The sequence below is a fragment of the Eutrema salsugineum genome, unplaced genomic scaffold (genome assembly GCF_000478725.1).
Source record: "Eutrema salsugineum unplaced genomic scaffold, Eutsalg1_0 scaffold_4, whole genome shotgun sequence".
Taxonomy (NCBI): domain Eukaryota; kingdom Viridiplantae; phylum Streptophyta; class Magnoliopsida; order Brassicales; family Brassicaceae; genus Eutrema; species Eutrema salsugineum.
In genome coordinates, this window is record NW_006256686.1 from 3,644,567 (window position 1) to 3,667,279 (window position 22,713).

The following is a 22,713-nucleotide window of genomic DNA, read 5'->3' on the forward strand; positions in this document are numbered from 1 at the left end:
TAGCTTTCGTCTCCTATGATGGAGACGTCCATAAGATCCGGTTCAGGCAACCCAGATACAACAATCTCGTAGCTCGGATTAAACCTAGGATCGGATTCTGGGTGATCAATCCAGAATTACCGCTTTGAGAATTGAATGAATGGGAGAATCATGTAAAAAAATCGAAATCCTTTTTCCTAAAAACCTAAATGTCATTCGAACATGGGGTCGCTTTGGAGTACCCTTTCACCCAACTAGGTGACTACTCAGACATGGCTGAGGTAGACATCATCATCGGTTTAGAACTAAGAAGAAGAAAAGTAAAAGAAACAAAGTTGCAGAAAAACTTCTCTTATTGAAGACAGTATGGCGATAAAAAGCTTCTACAGATGCATAAAAATAAAACCTAAAACTATGAATGATTTCTCTCTCAAAGAGAAGAAAGAGGCTCTCTTACAAAAGACCTAAAAATGAGTATTTATAGTGTTTCTCCAAGTCTTGGGCGTCTAGAGCTTGTAAAATGGGTGCAGGAAGTGTCTTGGGCCTTAGTTGGGCTCCTGAGGTTCGGACATAGGTCCACCGGGGGTGAAACCTCCTGAGCAGCGGTGGGAAGAAGGCTGGCCGCGGGTGAAAGCACTTGTGCTTGACTGGGCTTGTGTTGATCAGCCTTCAGTGCATTGATGATATCTTGAGATCTAACCGTTGGAATCCTTGGATTCTAAGTGTGTTGGAAATCTGGTTGTCTCCTTTATAATGTCTCCAAATTTGGGGATGATCGGACGGTGAGAAGGTCTTCTTTGGTTGCAAAATTCTGGCGGCCTGAATTTATCCAAAAATGTACTTTTGCTCCAAAATGCACTCCAAAGTCCCAAGTTTCCTGAAAAGTCTTTTAAAACTCCAAAACATGGAGAACCCTTATAAAAACTTTTAAAATGAGTAAAAACACCTGCATAAGATATTGAAAGTGATCCATAAAAGTGGTCAAAATCAGGTGTTATCATTGTTCTCGGCCAGAGCGCTTCCATCTGCTAGACGATCGTGTAGCCTTCTCGGCTAAAATATTTCATGATCGTTACCCGCTTGACAAAACATCATTTCGTGCTTCTAATGACTTCTCGGCCAAGTTCCGTGTCTTGCCCGCCTTGTTCTTGGTCAAAACACTTGTCGCCTCGCCCTTACCCGCTTAAAACCATTACTATTTTTTTCATCCTTATCCATCTTGCCTAAGTGATTCAGCTCATTCTGAACACTTTAAATCTTCTGGTCCGTCTCCGCAGCCAAATCAAGTCTATCAGACCAATTTCAATTTGGCTCGAGCAAAACTATTTTTGCTTCGACCATTAGCCTTATTTTGATCCCTTCTTGCCTCTGGATCTTTGGTTTGGTCTATTTGCAAACTTTGAAAATCCGACAGACTTCTAGCCTGCCATGCCCTTTATCGGTTGTTACATTCTCCCCCATTCATTAGAATTCGTCCTGAATTCTAAGCTTGGAAGACATGCCTAATGTTCCTTTGAGGCATTGAAGTTTTATGTTCCTTTTTGTTTACCTTGGCTTGAACTCGACTGCGTAGCAGTTCCGATTCACGCCTTTTGTTTGTCGTTTCTTTGATATTCCATTTTCTTATTCAGCTTCCGGATTTCCTTTTCCAAGCCTTTTTCCTTTCCTCTATAGGCTTCTGGACTTCATTGTCAAGCCGTTCCTTTTTTTTCAGTTGCTGTTTCTTTGGCATCTTCGTTCATCACAGATCCTCCTCGGACCCTTGATCACTTCCTTGGTGTTTCCACACCCTTATCTTTCTGGCTATAAATAGTTGTCACCCTACCTGGTGATAACACCGTATGATGACTACTTTTATTGATCGTTTTTAAATGCATTTCTAATTCTTTTTATTTCTTTTAAGTGTTTTTATTATGGTTTTCTAGTATTAGTAGTTTCAATACTCATTTCAGAAACTTAGGTAAAAGCTTTGCTAATTTAATAGAAGACAAGATGTTCAGAGTCAACTTTCAGAAGTTCACCCTTTAATGAACTTCTCCCTCAGCTCAGAGTCTACTGTTAACTCACAACTGTCAGAAGTTCACCATTAACTCACAACTGTCAGAAGTTCACCTTCAATTGAAGACCTTTTCACCGTCTTATCCAGCTCAAATTTAGAGACCTTATAGATGGAACAGCTAGCTTTCCAGCACATTTGACATCAGGACAATCCAACAGTTCAATTAAAAGTTACGCAAATAGCAAGGTGCCCAGTCAATCAGCCGGACAGTCTTCTGGACCGCGGCCAACACATGGTTTCCCATGGTCGGCCACTTCCTGACTGCGGAGAATCAAAGTTCAGAACCAAGAAGCCAAATTTCAATACCATTCGAGTTCTCTATTTGAGGAAACCCTAAGCGACGTCTAGAAATGACTTGAAGACCTATAAGTACTTGTTTTAAGAATCCTAAACCGTGGGCTATGTTATTTGAGGTGTTAGGTGTTCTTAGCTTTTCATACTTTTAGTTTGTATTAGCTTTTAGTTTCTATTTGAGGTGTTAGGTGTTCTAAACTTTTTTGTTTTTTATTCAATATCAATTTCAATACAGCTTTTCAATACAATGTTTTTGCTTTCTTTAATCATGTCTGAATAGTTTACTTGTTGGGTTGAAGGGAATTTTCGATGGGGATCATATATGTTCGATGAGGATTCCATGAGCTATTAAGCCGAATCCTAGAACTTTTTCTTCTAAACTTATTTTTAATGCATGGGAGTAGCGTTATGAACTATAATCTGATTTAGGTACTTAATGTTGCGAGAGTTTTCATTAGGGGCCATATCTAGTTTGATAAGAGCAATTCTGCCATAGGAGACGAAAGTTACATATGGGTGAGTTATGAATATAGATGAGTCTAGTGCAAGATTGCGTACATCTGTGCCGGGCCCCGAGACGAAAACTACTGGTCAGGGTCTTCGATGATAGTTGGTTTTGATCACAAGAGTGACATAGTCATACATTTGTGCTCGAGTTCTACAAGTTTTAGCTAGGATCTTTTATATTACTTTTTAGCAATGTGTTGAATCGTTCATACCCTTGAGAGAATCTCTGACAATCCAGCGCCTCGTTTTCACATCGATTTAATCTCAAGCTTTTTCCATTAGGCCATTTTATTTCCAGCCGATTTTTTTTAAGTTTTCGCATTAGGTCATTTTTAGTTTTTAATTGATTTTTCCTTTTCCCGTTTAGTTTAGGACTGACATTTTTAGTAACACCAAAACTCCCTCTAAATATCGATTTGTTCTAGACTTCCTTACTTCGATCTCTTTCAAAGGTCAGAAAATATCCTCTTTCCATGTGGATTCGATCTCTAAGTACTACAATCGATTAGCTGTGCACTTGCGATTTTAATTGATTCTTTTATTGTAAAACTTGTTACCTCACACTGCATACATCAAATTGTTGGCGCTGTTACCGGAGGCAATGCATTTTCTCTTCTGCAAAACCCTAGAAAGGTTAGTAAATCGACTCAAGAACACCATTTTGTACTGACTTTCATTTTTGGTTCTCCTTGTTTCAGGTTTTGAAGCAATGAACCCTGGACCGAAATCTCTACTATGAGGAAGGTTTCTACAACATTCCTCAAACCACCATATGCAAAGAAGAGCAGTATATGCATGATCTTCTCCACTCAGTTCAGAACTCTAACCCGAACTTCCAGCCATATGGACGCCGCAAGCCTCCTATGTGTCGAGATTACCCTTTTTCATCTCCTATGGTCGGCCCTAGACCAGTTATTTGTCGCCTCCCTCATCAAATCCTCCAAAAAGATGAGAACGTGCAGATCAGTAACCGATTGGAGCAGCTTGAAGCCACAATCAAGCAATTCATCGATTCTCAAGCTGTTGGTAAAGCAGCCCTTCATGAAAGAATTGATAACATGTCAATTCATTTCAATAAGAAGTTTGAGGATCTATCTGCCCAAATAAAATCCATTGAAGCACAAGCAAACAGAGATGCTGCACTTATCCAAAGGAGAATAGACGATGTGGAAGAACGAGTGAGAGAGAATGAAGTCAGCATCAGCAAAGCTAAAAGAGATATGCACTACATAGAAGTCAAGATCAATGAAAAACATCAATGATCACAACAACCAGAACTACTTCCATGTAGAAGAACTATGGGATGGAGTACACAAGGTTCAAGACAAAGCAGATGAGATAGATTCTACTATGGACAAATTTGTCTTTGCTCTTGATGAAGTTGAAGAAAAGGTTGAGAAGATTATGCAAGGACGTGAAGTGCATGACTCAGCACTTCTCAACAAAGATCTTGACCTAGGAAAAGAGTACATTGAGCCTGAAGACCCAGGAGATCACTTACAAGACTAAGAAGAAGGTGAACCAAGCAAGTCACCTTGGAGACAGTTCCCCACGGTCGGACCTTGATATGATCCTCCCTGAATTGGCACTTAGAAGGTGGTAGAATAGATAAATAGAATTCAAATGAATCAAATATACAAGTGAAGAAAAGGGTGGATCGAAAGGTCACACAGAAGTTGTAGAATAGCTTCTGGATTTACAAACTTATCTCCTTTGGATATGACACACCAAGTCGAGACAAGAGGTGATCGAATGGAATTTACACACCAAAAAATCAGATTGTTCACAAGGAACTAAAGAGAAGTTCTCTCAAAGTTTCTCTGAAGAAAGATTTTTTGATAAAAATGATCATGAAAGATGGTTTCTGCAAAGAGTTTACATCGACTTATAAAGAAAGAAAAGAAACTAACTTAGTCAACAAGAAACTTAAAGAGAATTAAACAAAAAGTTTGAATGAATCTTAGACTCCTTCTCCGCCTAAACCCTTGAGCTTCTTTGGTCGAACTAGTGGCTGGGCTTGAGTCTTGGAAAAACAAAATGGGCTTATGTGAAAGTGAACTCCATTTCCTTATTAAAAACTTTCCTTTAGAAAACCCATTGGGACAAAACCAAAAGGTAAGAGAAAGAGAGCACAAATGGGTCACTTGTCCATGTGTTGATTAGCCTTGGACCTGAATCAGAACCAATGTGGCTTGTAATTCATCTTCTCCATCCTGGCCCAAGTACTTTAGTCGATCTCCAATATGACTAAGTAAAACTCCGATTGGATCACTCTTTGAATTTATGGCTTCTGGCTCGGGTCAATGGTCCATGTCACACTCAAAGTGGCTCAACATCTTCAAGTCCTTTTTCACTGGATTAAGCTCTGAGTCAATCCCCAAGTCTTTGTTCCTATCCATGATCATATCATCCCCCTCCTCTTGAAAAGGATTTGTCCTCAAATCTGGAACATCTTGAAGATCAAATTGATAAGCATTGTCGCCAATCTTCCTGATTATCTTGAACGGTTCATTAATTCCTGGCATGAGCTTGGACTTTCTTTCAGCCAGGAATCTCTCTTTTCTCAAATGAATCCACACTTGATCGCCAACTTCATAAGTCACCTTGTTTCTTCCTTTATTGGCTTGATTTTCATAAAGTTTAGTTTTTTCCTCAAGGTTATTTCTGGCCTTCTCATGGATCTGCTTAACAAGATCTGCTTTCTTATTCCCATCTATGCTTGTTCTCACTTAAAGGCAGAGGTATTAGATCCAAATTAAGGAGAATTCGGATTAAGACCATATACTATTTGAAATGGTGAAAACTTAGAAGCAGAATGCACTGAATGGTTATATGCCAACTCAACATGTGGTAAACATTCCTCCCAAGTTCTCAAGTTCGTTTTAATCAATGCTCGCAAAAGAGCAGACAAGGTTCTATTAACCACTTTTGTTTGTCCATCAGTTTGGGGGTGACAAGTAGTTGAAAAAAACAACTTAGTACCTAACCTAGACCACAATGTTTTCCAGAAATAGCTTAGAAACTTGGTATCTCTATCAGACACTATATTTCTTGTCATTCCATGCAAACAAACTATTTTCTTAAAGAACAAATCTGCTACATGCGATGCATCATCAGTCTTATGACAAGCTATGAAATGTGTTATCTTAGAAAACCTATCTACCACAAAAAAGATAGAATCTTTCTAATCCTAGTTCTAGGCAAACCAAGCACAAAATCTATTGAGATGTCAGTCCATGGGTGAGAAGTAATCGGTAAAGGATTATACAAACCATGGGTTTGAACTTTTGACTTCAATTGCTTGCAAGTGTGATAACACCGTATTTTGACCACTTTTATGGATCGTTTTGAAATACTTTTTATATGTTTTTAATTGCTTTTAAGTACTTTTATCACGTTTTTCTAGTATTTATAGTTCCAAGACTCTCTTCAGGAAACTTAGGGAAAAGCTTAACAAAATGGATAGAAACCCAGATTTTTAGCTCAGTCAAACCGTCAGAAGTTCACCCCCGACTGAAGGCCTTCTCACCCTCTCATCCAGCTCAAATTTGGAGATCTCAAAGATGTAAGTATCAGCTTTCCAGCACACTTTACAGCTTGGCAATCCAACGGTTCAATCAAAAGATACGCGAAGAGCAAGATGTCCCGTAACCAGCCGGCAAGCGTTTCCACCCGCGGTCACAAGCATCCCGACCGCGGCCAACCATCCATTCCCCATGGTCACGCACATCCCGACCGCGGCCAGCTAACTCCGGGTTTGAAGGCCCATTTCTGAAGCCCGTATCATTTTCCCAGCCTCAATTCTGGAACCCTAAACACCAGAGAGTATTGGAGACTATAAATACATATCATTTAGGTCGTTTTTAACAAGAGAAGAAGAGAGAAATTTTACTTTAAGCTTTGTTTTTAGGTTTTACGGAGAGAGAGATCTATCTCTTGAACCCTTGTTCTTTATTTTTTAATTTCGGTTTCTGTACTACTTTTTAATACTATGTTTTTTATTTCGTTTATCATGTCTGAGTAGTTTTATTGTTGGGTCTAAGGGATTTTCGATTGGGATATATATGTTCGGTGAGGATTCCATTGGCCATTGAGCTGAATCTTAGAACTTTTTCTTCTGAATTCGTTTTTACTGCATGAGAGTAGCGTCATGAACTACAATCTGATCCAGATGCTTGGTGACACGAAAGTGTTCATCCGGTGTCAGATCTAGTTTGGGAGAGCAAAACAAACATAGGAGTGGAAACCTACCTATGGGCGATTTGTGAATGCTGACGAGTCTTAAACATAATGCACCTCTTCTTTTACAGGGCCAGAGTGGAAACCTACTGGTCAGGGTTGAGAGAGATAATTGTCTATGATCACGACAGTGGCGTATTCATACGTCCGTGACTCCAGTTCGAAAAGTTTAAGCTAAGATCTTATCAAATTTACTCTCTAGCAATGTTTTGAATCGTTCATACCCCTGAGAAAACTTCCCTGAACCCCAGCGCTTTCTTTCCTATAGATTTACACCGATTTTCATTCAAGCTTTAGTCTAGTCTCTTTACTCTTTCAATCGATTTTTATTAAAGCAATTAGGTCTAGCCGTTTTCTCATTTTTACTCGTTTTCGTTAAGTTTAGTTATTAAGTCATTTTAATTACTGTATTTTCCCTTAAGATTCGTTTTTACGTTTTAAACACACCACCAAAACCCTCACAAAACTCGCCTGGTTCTAGACTTCCTTACCTTATATTTCTTTCAAAAGCTTTTGCAGGAAAGATCCTCCTTCCCTATGGATTCGATCCCTAAGTAATACAATCAATCAGCTGTGCACTTGCGGCTATTGATTTCATTTAGGGTAAAACTTGACACCCTCACCACACGACACATCAAAGTGACACACCTGCCACAGATTCTTTCCACATGTCTCTTCATGTGCGGCCATTAAAAGTGTTCTTGAATCACTTTGAGTGTCTTAGAAATTCCAAAATGTCCCATCAAGCCTCCTCCATGAGCTTCCCTGAAAAATAAATCTCTAAGAGAGCAATTAGGCACACACAAACGGTTTTCATAGAAGAGAAACCCTTCTTTTCACATGCCTTGTAGATTTTTCCAAACTCAGGATCTGTCTTATACATTTATTTAAGTTGTTCAAAACCCAACAACTGAGCATCCAAAGTAGAGATCAAGACATATATTTGCGATAATGCATCAGCTACAGCATTTTCCTTACCTAGTTTGTACTTGATAACATAAGGAAATGTTTCAATGAACTCAACCCACCGAGCATGCCTCTTGTTGAGCCTTGTTGCCCTTTCAAATGTTTGAGCGATTCATGATCTGTGTGGATCACAAACTCCTTAGGCCACAGATAGTGTTGCCATGTTTGCCAAGCTCTCACCATGGCATACAGCTCCTTGTCATATGTCAGGTAATTCAGGGTGGCTCCTCCTAGCTTTTCACTGAAATAAGCTACAGGTCTCTGTTCCTGCATCAAGACAGCTCCAATACCTACACCAGAAGCATCACACTCAATCTCAAAAGTTTTAAAAAAGTTTGGTAAAGATAAGAGTGGTGCATTGGTGAGTTTCTCTTTTAAAGTTTCAAAAGCTTTCTCTTGTGCTTTGGTCCACTTAAACCCAACATCCTTTTTGATCACTTCAACGAGTGGAGCAGCAATGGTGCTAAAATCCTTCACAAAACGCCTATAGAAACCAACTAGACCGTGAAAAACTTCTCACTTCACCGAAGGTTTTAGGGCTCGGCCAGTCTCTTATAGCTTTGAACTTTTCTTCATCAACCTTGATTCCATATGCAGTTACAACAAAACCTATCACAAGGTTATCTGTATAAAAAATGCATTTCTTCAAATTAGCAAAGAGCTTTCTTTCCTAAGAACACTCAGAACCGATCTAAGATGTTTGACATGCTCATCTAGACTCTTGTTGTAAACTAAGATGTCATCAAATTAAACTACAACAAAATCTCCTATGAATGCTCTAAGAAATTGATTCATTAACCTCATGAAGGTGCCAGGAGCATTTGTCAATCCAAATGGCATAACTAACTATTTGTACAGCCCATGCTTAGTCTTAAAAGTTGTCTTCCATTCATCACCCTCTTTCATTCTAATCTGATGATAACCACTTTTAAGATCTATCTTAGAAAAGACACAAGATCCATGCAACTCATCAAACATATCATCAAGTCTAGGAATAGGGGGGCGATACTTTACAGTGAAGTTGTTGATGGCTCTGAAATCGACACACATACGCCAGCTTCCATCTTTCTTTGGCACGAGTAAAACGTACAGCACAAGGGTTCATACTCTCGCGAATATGGCCCTTTTCCATTAGTTCACTCAGTTATGGCGGCAATTCCTTTGTCTCCACGGGATTATTTCTGTATGCAGGTCGGTTTGAAAGTGAAGCACCTGGAACAAAGTCGATTTGATGCTCATTCCTCTTATGGGTGGTAATCATTTAGCGTTCTCTTCAGAAAATACATCTTGAAATTCCTGCAAAAGAGAAGTCAACTACTCGGTAGAATCGGTGTAAGGTCAGTTAGAATCATGAGAGTCTCTTTAAAAACATACAAAAGAAGTGGCTGTTTTGAAAACAAAGCTCTGTTAGCCTGTCCAACTCTCACAAAGAAGTTGGAATTTCTCACGGGTTGGCTCTCAAAGGTCTTTTTCTTGGTTTTTCTCAGACTCACTTTTTCTTTTGAGTAGTTAGTGTTTAGAGGATCACTCACAGCTTGTTCTCCTTTGTTTTTCAATCGCATATAGTCTTGATAAACTTCTTGGGACTTCATTGGAATCAGCACACTTTTCTAGCCTTTGAACAAAAAAGAGTGACGGTTAGTGAAACCATCATGTCTTACATGTCTGAAAAATTGCCATGGTCTTTCAAGCAAGATATGTCCAGCCTCCGATCAATAGGTAAGACATCGCATAAGACCTCATCCTCATATTTTCCAATGGTTTTAGGGACCAAAACTTGACTTGTAACTCGCATTTCCCCATTGTCATTAAGCCACTGAAGTTGATATGGTTTCGGATGGTCTCTCACCTTCAGCTCTAGCTTCTTGACCATTTTATCACTTGCTACATTGGTGCAGCTTCCTCCATTGATTATAAGGCTGTCCACCTTTCCTTGAACAACACACCTTGTGTGAAACAAGTTTTTCCTCTGCTCTTGCTCCTCAAACTTAGTTAGAACACTAAGAGATCTTCTTGCCACCAATAAATCTCTCTTTTCAGGGAGTTCCTCATTCTCTTCTAGAAATGCTTCTGAATCTTCTTTCTCTTCTTCTGACTCATACTCCCCATTCTCCAAGAGAATCATCACCTTTCTGTTGGGGCGCTCATTTGCATAATGTCCTTTTCGATGACACTTGAAGCAGCTAACCTCCCGAGCTCTAGTAGATACCTCGGCTTTGCCTTTGTGGTCATTGTTGAAGAAGTTTGGTGTAGGGGAAACCTTCGGCTTTACAGTTGGTTTGTCCTCCTTTGAATAACTCGACTTAGCAGTAGAAGACCCTGCTCCATAAGTGTATTTCAAACCCCTCCTCTTGATTTGTTGCTCTACTAGAACCGCTTTATGCAACATCTCCTTTAAATCTCCATATGTTTGCATCTCGATTATGTCTTGCACCTCTCGGTTCAATCCACTTAAGAATCTTTCCATAGTAGCCTCGCTGTCTTCTTCTATGTCAGCTTTGATCATTATACTCTCCATCTCTTGAAAGTAATCCTCAATGCTTTTAGTTCCCTAAGTGAATCTCCTCAGCTTCTGGTGCAACACCTTACGGTAATGACAAGGACCAAAACACTTCCATGTTTCAACCAGAGGTTCTCTGTTGCCTCTATGGATTGTAACTAACTGATCCTTAGATGGATTTCTTCTAACTTGGTGTTCATCATCTGCTCAAACCGAGTTGTTAAGGCTTGTAACAACAGTTTGTTGTCATTCACTTGATTTTCTCCAGTGTTTTCTCCAATGCAGCCATCTTATCCCTGCACAATTAAACAAATGGATTACAAGTAAAAAGCTCGCAAGGTTTTTATCTCTCAGGTGTTTCACTCACTCTCAACAGATCTTTCAACAGAGTCTCTCAAGAGTTCCTATAGAGCAAACTCCGATCAAATCAGATGCCTAATCGCCAAGAGACACAAGAGAAGATGAACATATAGAAAGTTTTAAGAGATTTTTGTTATTTTTTAACTAGATCGATCTATCAGTCTTTGATTCTGATGTTTCTTTTTTTAAAAAAAATAGACTGGATCAACAGCGAAGATAGAAAGACAAGAACAAAATGAAGAAGAAGATGAAAAGATGAGAAGATGATATAGAGATAGGGTTACCGAACTTCTAAGTGTGCTCTGATACCACTTGATATGATCCTCCCTGAATTGGCACTTAGATGGTGTTAGAATAGATAAATGGACTTAAAATGAATTTAATATACAAGTGAAGAAATGGGTGGATCGAAAGGTTACACAGAAGTTACGGAATAGCTTCTGATTTACCAACTTATCTACCTGGATATGATACACCAAGTCGAGACAAGAGATGATCGAATGGATATTACACACCAAACAATTAGATTGTTCACAAGGAACTAAAGAGAAGTTCTCTCAAAATTTCTCTGAAGAAGATAAATTTTTTTGATAAAAATGATCGTGAAAGATGGTTTCTGCAAAGAGTTTACATCGACTTATAAAGAAAGAAAAGAAACTAACTTAGTCAACAAGAAAACTCATAGAGAATTAAACACAAAGATTGAATGACTCTTAGACTCCTTCTCCGCCTAAACCCTTGAGCTTCTTTGGTTGAATTTGTGGCTAGGTTTGAGTCTTGGATCAAAAAAATGGGCTTATGTGAAAGTGAACTCCATTTCCTCATTAAAAACCTTCCTTTGGAAAACCCATTGGGACAAAACCAAAAGGTAAGGAAAAAAAAAAGCACAAATGGGTCACTTGTCCATTTGTTGATTAGTCTTGGACCTGAATCAAAACCAATGTGGCTTGTATTCATCTTCTCCATCATGGCCCAAGTACTTTTAGTCGATCTCCAATATGACTAAGTAAAACTCCGATTGACTCTTTGAATTTCAGGCTTCAAGCTCGGGTCATTGGTCCATGTGACACTCGAAGTGGTTCAACATCTTCAAGTCTTTTGTCAACTGGTTCAAGCTCTGAATTAAGCTCCAAGTCTTTGTTCCTATCCATGATCATATCACACTCTCTGTGGCTGCCACTGACCTATCATCCACGGTCGCGTTACCTCCACCCACGGACAACCATCAGGTCGTCTCTGATCAATCCCCTTCGACTCATACAGGTCACTGCTCATCTGAAGAAACCCCTGGAGTGACTCGAACTCCTCTCTTTCAGCAAGTTATCTATTCCATAAGCACACAAGCATCTCAGGATGAGGATACGCCATCTACCTATGCACCGTGCAACATGATTTTATCTTGTGAAGATGATTATGAAGAATAATACTCTGAAGATGAAGAATATGACTTGTTTATTGAAGATGCCAACGAAGGGTACTCATCAGGGAGAAACTCACCGGGCCTTGGAGTGGTAACCAGCAGCATATTTAGGGATAAACTTATTGAGTTTAAGAATTTTGTGAAGAAAATCCCTGTTCACCTGGGTTTCGATGAGGTTTGGAAGCTTCATTGTCTATGGTCTATTTAATCCATCTTCAAAGGCCTGAAAAATGTAGCTACTACACCAACAACATCAGCAAAGAGAAGCTAGATGAGTTCAATACATTAGTTTGAAGTTTGCCTCAAGGAATTACTTTCGCCAGAGCCTGCAAGGACTACATGATTGGCCATTTCTTGACCAAGTCGAGCTAAATGACTTAAAACAGATGCGCTCAATGGGAGGCAATCCATTTAGGTATGTTTTTCTTTAAGATTTTCTTTTTTTTTCTATTGATCTTATTTTAGTTTCAGATGTTTCAGGTGTTTTTTATAAATAAAATAAAAACTGAAAAAAACCGAAAATAAGGATTGATTCTCAACTGCTCAGCCCAGCAGGAACTAAGGAGAAGCGGGATTTGAACGCAAGAAGTCCCCATGGTCGCATTCAACTGACCCGCGGCCAACCATCCCCACCCCATGGTCGCGTGGCTTGCAACTGCGACCATTGGTCGTTCAAACCACCTCTGACCCAGTTCATCACCTTTCACCTCACCATGCCTCATTCCACCTAATCCACCACTTCCCACCACTTTCCATCATCTTCTAGCACCTTCCCGCGTGCATCTTCTTGCATCTTTCTGCATCTTCCCGCATCTTCCTGCATCGATCCAGTTCATTCCTGCCAGCATCCCGGTTTGAAGCTCATACATCCTACATCCACCCCAGCATCATTTCCATCATCACCATCATCCCCTAATGCATTCCACCATCACGTGCATCATCCATTTCATCCTGCATCCAAGTAAGTTCTCTTTTTCTTATCTTTTCCATTCTTTCATACTCTTTTTCTCATCCAAACTCGATTTATTTCACACTGACGACAATGTGATTTAAGCTGAGAGAGGATTTCATCCTTTTCTAACCACCTTTTTTTCATGAGTCTTGCATTATATACATTTTTCATGTTTTCTTTAAAAATTTCAAAAATGGTTTCAAAGCAGAATACATTTTCAAAGGGAATGGTGAATATGAATCAATGATAGTTGACTCTATGCTTTTAGGCTATTCCCTAGTGACTCATTCGTGATTTAGGACTATGCTAGGCGATAGCTAAGCACATTTGAAACGAAGTACCCTAGAAGAATTTGAATGATTTCGAATGGTACCCCAGAAGTACACTAACTCTGTTTTATATAGACTTAACATTGATTTAATTTTCTCATTGAAGCATTATATCAGGGAAATGAATCATACATTCAGGACTCTTTTATTCTTTTAACCACTTTTTGTTGATCCTGAATGGCTAGTTCATCTTTAGCTAGTTTCCCACCTTACCCAACCTCTTTCAAAACACATGCATTCTTGTTTTTCATTGTCATATATGCAGATATGTGCAAAAAAGTCCGAGATATAGAGGATTAACGCAGTTTTTAGTCACTGAAGACAGAGACTTGCGATTCCTAGAATCATTAAACAAAGGAGAAAGCTTTATTTACCGCAGAAAAACTTCATAACATTGGTATATTTTTCCCCCTTAGACTCTCTTTTTTAATAAAAGGTATTTTCCCCTTCAAAAAAAAAGAAAAAAGAAAAGAAAAGAAAAGTAAGAAATAAAAGGAAATAAAACCTTTGAGAGTCTAAAATGATCGATTTTTATCTTTGAGGTAAGCCTTGGTTCGATTATTTGGAGTTTTTGAGATCATCTTATTGATTCCCGAGAAAAATCTAAGTCTAAGGGAAATAGCAATTTACACCAAAGTAGGAAGAATTATGCAACAACACTTGGCAAGGAAGAGTGACTGAAAATTATGTACATCAACAGGTCCTTTCTCTCGTGCGATTTTGTATAATATCTAGCATCCTCTAGATCTTCAGGTAACTTTAAACACTTTGACTCCACCACTTAAATAGCCCTTTATACCAAACGCCGTCTACCTTGAATAATGTCTTTAGTGAGAAATTCACATTATACACTTAATTAATGTAGAGAGCTAGTTGAATAGAATCAAGATTTATATTGTTTAAGTTTTGCATGATGAAAAAAGTGGACTAGTATCTTTTGTGTCTTGGTGAAAATTCCCTAGACTAGGTTGCGATTGTTGTACGATCGATGGTCATAGTTTAGAGGTTCATGTCTTTGACATTTATGCATTTCCTATTTTTGTTTTCACTTCACCTTCCTTTGATTTTTGCTCTGTTTGAGGACAAACAAAGGTTTAAGTCTGGAGGAGTTAATAACACCATATTTTGACCACTTTTATGGATTGTTTTTAAATGCTTTTCTAATGTCTTTTATTTCTTTCAAGTGTTTTTTATTATAGTTTTCTAGTATTTGTAGTTTCAAGACTCTTTTTAGGAAACTTAGGTAAAAGCTTTGCAAATTGGATAGAAGACGAGATTTTCAGCTCAGAATCAACCATCAGAAGTTCACCCTCAAATGAAGATCTTATCACCTTCCGATCAAGCTCAAATTTGGAGAACTTATAGATGGAACAGCTAGCTTTCCAGCACACTTTATATCAGGACAATCCAACGGTTCCATCAAAAGTTACGCAAAGATAAAGATGTATAGTCAATCAGCCAGCTAGCCTACCGGACCACGGCCAACACATTGTTTCCCATAGTTGCCCACTTCCTGACCGCTGAGAATCAATGTTCAGACTCAATAAGCCCAATTTCAATCCCATTCGATTTCTCTCTTTGAGGAAACCCTAAGTGACGTCCAGAAATTACTTGAAGACCTATAAATACTTGTTTTAAGAACCCTAAGTTGTGGGCTATGTTATTCGAAGTGTTAGGTGTTCTTAGCTTTTCATACTTTTAGTTTGTTTTAGGTTTACAGAGACAGAGATTTATCTCTGGAATCCTTTTTGTTTCTTCTTCAATATCGATTTCAGTACAGCTTTTTAATACAATGTTTTTGCTTTCTTTAAACATGTCTGAGTAGTTTACTTGTTGGGTTTACGAGCATTTTTGATGGGGATCATATATGTTCGATGAGGATTGCATGAGCTATTAAGCTAAATCTTAGAACTTTTTCTTCTAAACTTATTTTTAATGCATGGGAGTAGCATCATGAACTATAATCTGATTTACGTACTTAATGCTGCAAGAGTTTTCACTAGGGGCCATCTAGTTTGAGAAGAGCAATTCTGCCGTAGGAGACGAAAGCTACATATGGGTGAGTTGTGAATGTAGATGAGTCTAGTGCAAGGTAGCGTACTGATGGGCCTCGCGGTCGCAAGACTTTGCAGGCTCGTTGGTCTGCACATATGTATGTTGCATGATTTACGGTGTCGATCCACAGGGACGATGTCTAATCTGCAGAAAACTTCAAACTGGGATAGTAAGCGAAATCATAAACTCATGGGGGTTTTTGGTTTACGGGATCTTAAACTAATTCTAACCTAATATTTTCGAGAAAATAAATGCAATGCAAATGAGTTGCTAAAGAAAACCTAAAGGATGTTCGACTCAAACTAAGGATCTCAACTCATAGGGGACGATGCAGACTTCTCCAATTTACCCTAATCGATGTCTAAGCATTTCCAATTAATCTCCTGGCAATTTATCCTTATCTATTTCCAGTATCTTCATTGAACTAGAATAGGTACATGTATGGCTAACCAACTCTCGTCACCTTAACCAACTAGTCACTTATCACGACAATTAATTCTCGCTCTCATGCCGTGAATAAGATCATGCAATCACAACTGAATTCGTTTGCTCCCATCTTCACTACAGGCAGCTTTCGACTCATGTAGCGACTATGTTCTTCTGAAACTAGGTACAGATGATCTGATACAGCACTCTCGTGGCTCTGCTCAATCCTAAGCTCAGAGATTAGGTCATAAATCTAACCTCATGCAGTATAAACAACTTAGAAGAGATGAGATCCAGAATATGGCTTAGAACTCTAAAATCCTAATCGAACATGTATCCCATCGATACTCTTTAGAAACTTGACTCTCTGAGACTAATCTAACATGATGCAGGAAATGATAAAAAAAAAAACATGAAAGATGCATAAAATTGGAATGGAAAATCTAAATAGATAAAAAGGAGAAAGAACAATGGTTCAGGGAAAAAATTCCCATCTCCATCGCCTAACCCTAAGAAAACAAAGTTTGGTGGCTCAAAAACTCAGTACAGGAGCACACACCTGATTAGGACTGCTAAGAAATGTATTTATAGGTCCTAAGGTCTTCCAGATCTTAATTAGGGCTTCTTTGTAGAGGAATAACGAAATGGGCTTTGATGTTGGGCCTTGTGGCTCGGCATAGGTCCACCGTGGGTGAGAGTCCTCTAGGGCAGGTGGATGGCACTTTTTGCCACGGTGAGAGTCTTTCGGGACTGGTGAATGTGGTCAACTTGCTTTTCATGTCTCTTCTAATTTCACCATTGGATTTTCCTGATGTAAAGTGCTATGGAACACTTGTTATCTCCTCTTGAATGTCTCCAAATTTGAGCTGGATCAGACTGTGAGAAGGTCTTCATTTGAGGCTGAACTTCTGACGGTCTGACTCTGAGCTGAAAATGTGAATTTCTTCCATTTTGCCATGTTTTTTCATAAGTTTCCTAAAAAGAGCTTTGAAACTACAAACATAATAAAAGTTCCTAAAACTAATTAAAGCCTTTGAAAAAGCATTTGAAATCGATGTTGAAAATGGGTTCAAATACGGTGTTATCACGTTCATCTATGGCTAGGGCCAGAGACGAAAGCTATTGGTTAGGGTCTTGGATGAAAGTTGGTTATGATCACGAGAGTGACATATTCATAGATTTTTCCTTGAGTTCTAAAAGTTTTAGCTGGGATCTTTTATATTACTTTTTAACAATGTTTTGAATCGTTCTTACCCCAGAGAGAATCCCTGACAACCTAACACCTCGTTTTCATAAGTTTTACATCGATTTATTTCAAGTTTTTTACATTAGGTTATTTTTAATTTCCAGCCGATTTTCTTAAGTTTTAGCATTAAGTCATTTTTAGTTTTTAATCGATTTTTCTTTTTCTCGTTTAGTTTAGGACTTATGTTTTTAGTGACACCACAACCTCCTCTAAATATCGATTTGCTTTAGACTTCCTTACTTCAATCTCTTTCAAAGGTTTTTGCAGAAAAGACCATCATTCCCTGTTGATTTGATCCCTAAGTACTACAATCGATTAGCTATGCACTTGCGACTTTAATTGATTCTTTTTGGGTAAAAATTGTTCCTTCACACCGCAATCATCACCTGGTTCTAAGATCATTCACTAAACTCCAATTTATGGTTCTAGAAATTCTCCCATTTCTAAATCAAAGGCTACACCTAAACCTAAACATCCAAATTATCATGTTATTGAATTGACATACTCCGAAGAATGATTGCGTGTCAACCTAAGATTCAAATTCTTAACCAAATTTCCATTACAAGGCCTTAGGCCAAAATTTTAGATTCATATGGTGGTTTACCCCACCCCATACAAACAAACAAAGATAGGCACGGAACAAGTACACGATGACTTCCCGTCCTACCACATATAGTCTTAGCCTTAGGCTTCACACACTATTTTACAAGTGCGTACGGTCTTCTACCAGCTTCATGTACGACTTTCACACACAATTGTGTATGGTCTTAGTCTTACTGACTTCACATACGACTTTCACACACGATATACATATCTTACATATGTATATAAAGAAAATAGATAGCACCCACACTTACCTGGACCACACATCAAGGCTTAATGGGGTTTTTCTTATTTTCCTAGCCTAACTTTCCTAAGTCTAGGCGTCGATGTACCAATCCACATCGTCTTCACCACCTGAGGTTGAACTGCTGGATCCTTGGGTGTTGGAGAGCTCTGGTTGCGGATTTCGGCATAGGGGACAATGACTCTCAAAGTGTCCTCTTCCATCACATGCCAAATAAATGGTGTAGGCCTCTGGCTCCGCTTGTCGATACTCATGCTCGTCATCATTTCTCGTCATGTTTTCTCCTATTTCTCCCGGCGTTCCTTCACGCGTAACGGAGATTCTTCCTTATGGTAGTGAGCTGTAACATTCCGTCCTGGCCTTGTCTCTCCTCCACAATCCTTCTCGGGCTTCATGATCCAGCAGATCACCAAATCTCCGCGTCCTTGGTTCCACATTCGCCTGAGGTACAGCCAAGTCTTCTGCTCCATTTTTCGTCTCTACCACTTCACGGGGCCTATGCTCTAAACAATAAAGCAACCCTCGCACCATCTGCCATACTGTCTCATTTCCTTGTGTAAGGTTTGGTGCAGCAGTCCTTACATTATTCCTTCGGGTTCGCCATCTTTCAGATGAATTTCATTCCCGTTACCTTCTCCCAAGATTATTATCTTCATGAACTTCAAATTCTAGCTTGTCATTCTATAACCTCATTCGCTTCCGCTTCTTCTTGTGGTGCATTTTGAATTTCTGTATCATTATCATTTGGTTCAGATGATGCTTCTGACATATTATCAGCATGTTCTGGATTAAGACTCTCGTTTACTCCATGATGTGACCCCTCATACGGATCTGATTCCATAGACGTACTAGAACTATTATCATTTGGGTCAGGCACTGGCTCTTGATGAGCAACCTCTCTACGAATCGAACGTCCCCCACGTCTTCCTCCCCCCATAAAAACAGGCCTTCCGGTATAGGTAGCTCGAAATGACATCTCTGCATCCAACAAAGGTAAATCTTAATCCTATCTTCCTATATAAAGGAGCTGGATTGTTTCCTAAATACCCTTTTGCGACACATTTACTTGATAAAACATTGAAAAAGTCCCAAATAAACATGATAGAACCATGCTCTGATACCACCGTTGTAACACCTCCATCCTGGTCTAGGTCCAAGTGTAATGACCGGCCGCACAACAATCAAACAAGAACATGCACGACCGTTCTTGACCCCAAACCGGACCGATGGTGCTATATTCGTGTGTGTTAGATGAATGGCCCGAGGTTCTTAGTCGCGTACCAATCAAACAAAAACATGTGCTTCCAAGAGCACAAGGTCAACACCCACACACGCTTTCTTTCCAAACAAAACTCAAGCTTTTCAAACCCGAGACGTGCCTGACAGTTGGTTCATCCCGGACAAGGACTAGTATCATATGAGAACTCAAGCATTTGTAAACTGGTATTATTCATAAAATACATAAAAATCCAAAAATCATCACAAATACATTCCGCCTGGGAGCTCAACGCTTAGAACACAAGGTTTACATAATAAACACATACTTGTTAAAAAAAGGGCAGCAAACTACACCGATCTATCCTAAGCTCCTCTGACCCTGGCTAGTACCCTCTATTAGTCACCTGCAAAACAAGTAGAGTCGTGAGCAACTAATTTTCTAGTGACTTCGGTTCTTTTTAAGCGATCACAACAATTTCCCCAAAAACCCCAATTAACACACAAACACGCATCACACATCACCATCATTAACAAGTATATAACATGCACGATATTGTACTACTATATATATATATAACTATATATATATATATACACTCAAACACAAATCCTTCAGATGCCATTGAATGGATCGCGCACAAAGGAAAACCTCACATTTTGCACTGCTTGGACCGTCACCATGCAGGCTAACGGCCTGACAGCCTTCTCTCATGCATCCTTCTTGGTAACCCGCCTTGCAAGCCCGGGTTTCTCATACATCCGCCTTGCAAGCCTGGATATTTTGTCTTAGAAAAGGTCACATGGGATCAAAGCTCACCCATTACATATATATAACCTCACTTGCTTTGCAGTAAAACAACAAGAAACCCACACCGAGAGTTACCTGGTTTCAAGACTTAGCTACGGTCACTTAAGGTTTCTGACAACTTCTTGCTCATCTAGGAAAAACTTGATTCCACAGACCAGACCCGTACAAAACGGAGATCAGAAATGATCTCAGAAAGAAAAACTAAGCTAGACAGGAGATTTTCATGCTAAACGACCTACCTTGTCTCTCTCGACAACTTCATGGTGGTCAACGGTGGTCAACGACAGTCAACAGTGGCAGGCAATGGTGGTTGGAAATTTTTACCAGAGCTTTGCTGCCTTTTTCTCTGCTCAAAATGGATGCCCATGGGCTTAAAAGGTGGGCGGCACACAAAAATATTACTGAACAGATGTGTCGTGGTTGCGTGTGGACGCGTAAGCACGTGAAGCAGGTCACCAAGCTGCTACGTCGTGCTTGGCGTGTGGTGCACGTGTGCCAGCTTATGGCGGATGTAGCCCAATTTATGGCGGGCGTGTGCCGGCTTGTGCTGGGCACGTGCCTAAACTGCTCAAGCAGGCAGGCAGTTTACTCAAGCTGCTGAGTCAGCGAGCAGATTTCCCTTGGTCACAATTTTTCCTGTTGGCCAATCCAACAAGAATGATCCGCGGGCAATCCGATCATCCGATACTCTAACTCATTTGGCCAATATCCTTTTCATTCGACCGCGCATTGATCCATTGTATGGGTTATTACAGCGTCGATATCCGAGATGCCCTAGCATTGCCACCACGATTTTCAGAATCGACGGCAAGGTATTTACGTCGTCCTCCTGTTTGGGATAATAGGGGCTGCATCAGAAAGCATTATACTACAAGCACTTTCTAAAAAAGTATTGGGAGCCAGAAAAAGGAAGAAACCTCAGAATCATCTTTCCAATGAATCAGTTGAAGTCCCTGCTGCAACTGGAGTTTTCATCCATGGTTTTGAAGATGAGTTCTACATGGTACTCTTATGACGAGAAAATTTTTTCATCTTCCATTTTATGCAAACCTCTTAAATAGGTTTTGTAGAAAAAAGTTCAGTTGTTATTTCATTGTTTCTTGGACTTATATATCGGTGTTTGCATGCGTCATTCTGAACGTATGGGAAGCTGCGGTTGACTCATTCCACTCCCTTTCAGTAAATTCTATCAAATTATCAGATGAAGCTGTATATCTAGTGATGGATATGTTATACGATGATTACATGGTTGTGAGGTTGAAAGCTTTAGAGGCATTGTATCATATAGCTGACTAGGGAACTTGAAGATACAAGAAACTTATATGCCTGCCGTAAGTCACCATATCCTTTTGCCTTTTACTTTTTTTCTATAGAGCTTGTTAGGTAGAAAGGTAATGATTATGCAGATGCAATACTTCTCTTGCAATACTCCATAAATTTGGTGTCGTGTCTTGACTGATCCATGTTTTTTTTCAAATCATTTCCTATGGGTTTAAGCCCCGCTGAAGTAGCTTCAGTGAATTTTTTGCCCTCTAGGGTCTAATGCTTAATGAGACATTCTTAAATTGGCAAAGCTACCTGATCTGAAGCAGGTCAACAAATGTGTTGACGGTGTCCTAAAAAGTTTAGAGATATATCCACATGTTGGTATACTTACCTAAAAAAATCAAGTATCTTCTAACTGCATCAATTCTTTCTTTTTCTTCTTCTGAACGTCAATTTTCTTCCTATTTCATACTAGGACGAACCTGATATCCTGTCTGCTCTGTTCCATTTTAGACAAAACCACACCAATTTCTTAGTTAGTATGGTCAAGAAATTTTGTGAGAAGGTAAGCCAGCATTTTTTTACTCTTTTCATGACTCGTCAACTATAATAGGCATACTAATTATTTCTTTGCATACTCTGTCATGCTCTTCAGTTAGAGGCAGCTTCCGTAAATAAATCTGGATTAAACAGCAGACAGGTATCTGCATCTCCGATGCTGATAATCTCAGTCCCTCTCTCAGACAAACTAAGCGTGACTTCCATACCACCTCTGGCTTTTTCTTATTCACTTGCAATGCTGGGAAATTCTTTCCTGCACTTCACGAGATGATGGACCAGGATATGCTTTTGGCTCACTTGACTTATTGCACTATTCTTTCTGCTTTTTCGGGGACAGAATTTGAGACAAAACCTAACTTGATTTACACTCGTTTAACGGCTTATAAAAAGAATAACGAACTCAATAAATAGTCATTTCTTGTCTAAATCCTTTATTAAAAATAAATAACCGGGAACTTGAAATGTCTTAACAATAAACCAAATTTTAAATCCTTGAAGAAAAATTATTAAAGAAAATATAATTAAAAATTCTTATTAAAAATAATTGAATAGAAATTCTTATTGAAATGTCTTAACATGGTCCCTGGAAGCAATACCACATCCACTGCCATAAGTATTACTCTTCGGTTTTACCTGAAAAAGAGAGAGGGATGAGTATTCGGGGGAAAATACTCAGTGAGG

At 39.2% G+C, this 22,713-nt stretch overlaps 1 pseudogene; it reads left to right on the top strand.

The window, feature by feature from the left end:
- Positions 1-20,614: 20,614 nt before the first annotated feature.
- On the top strand, positions 20,615-22,443 carry LOC112084378 (annotated as a pseudogene).
- Positions 22,444-22,713: the final 270 nt, after the last annotated feature.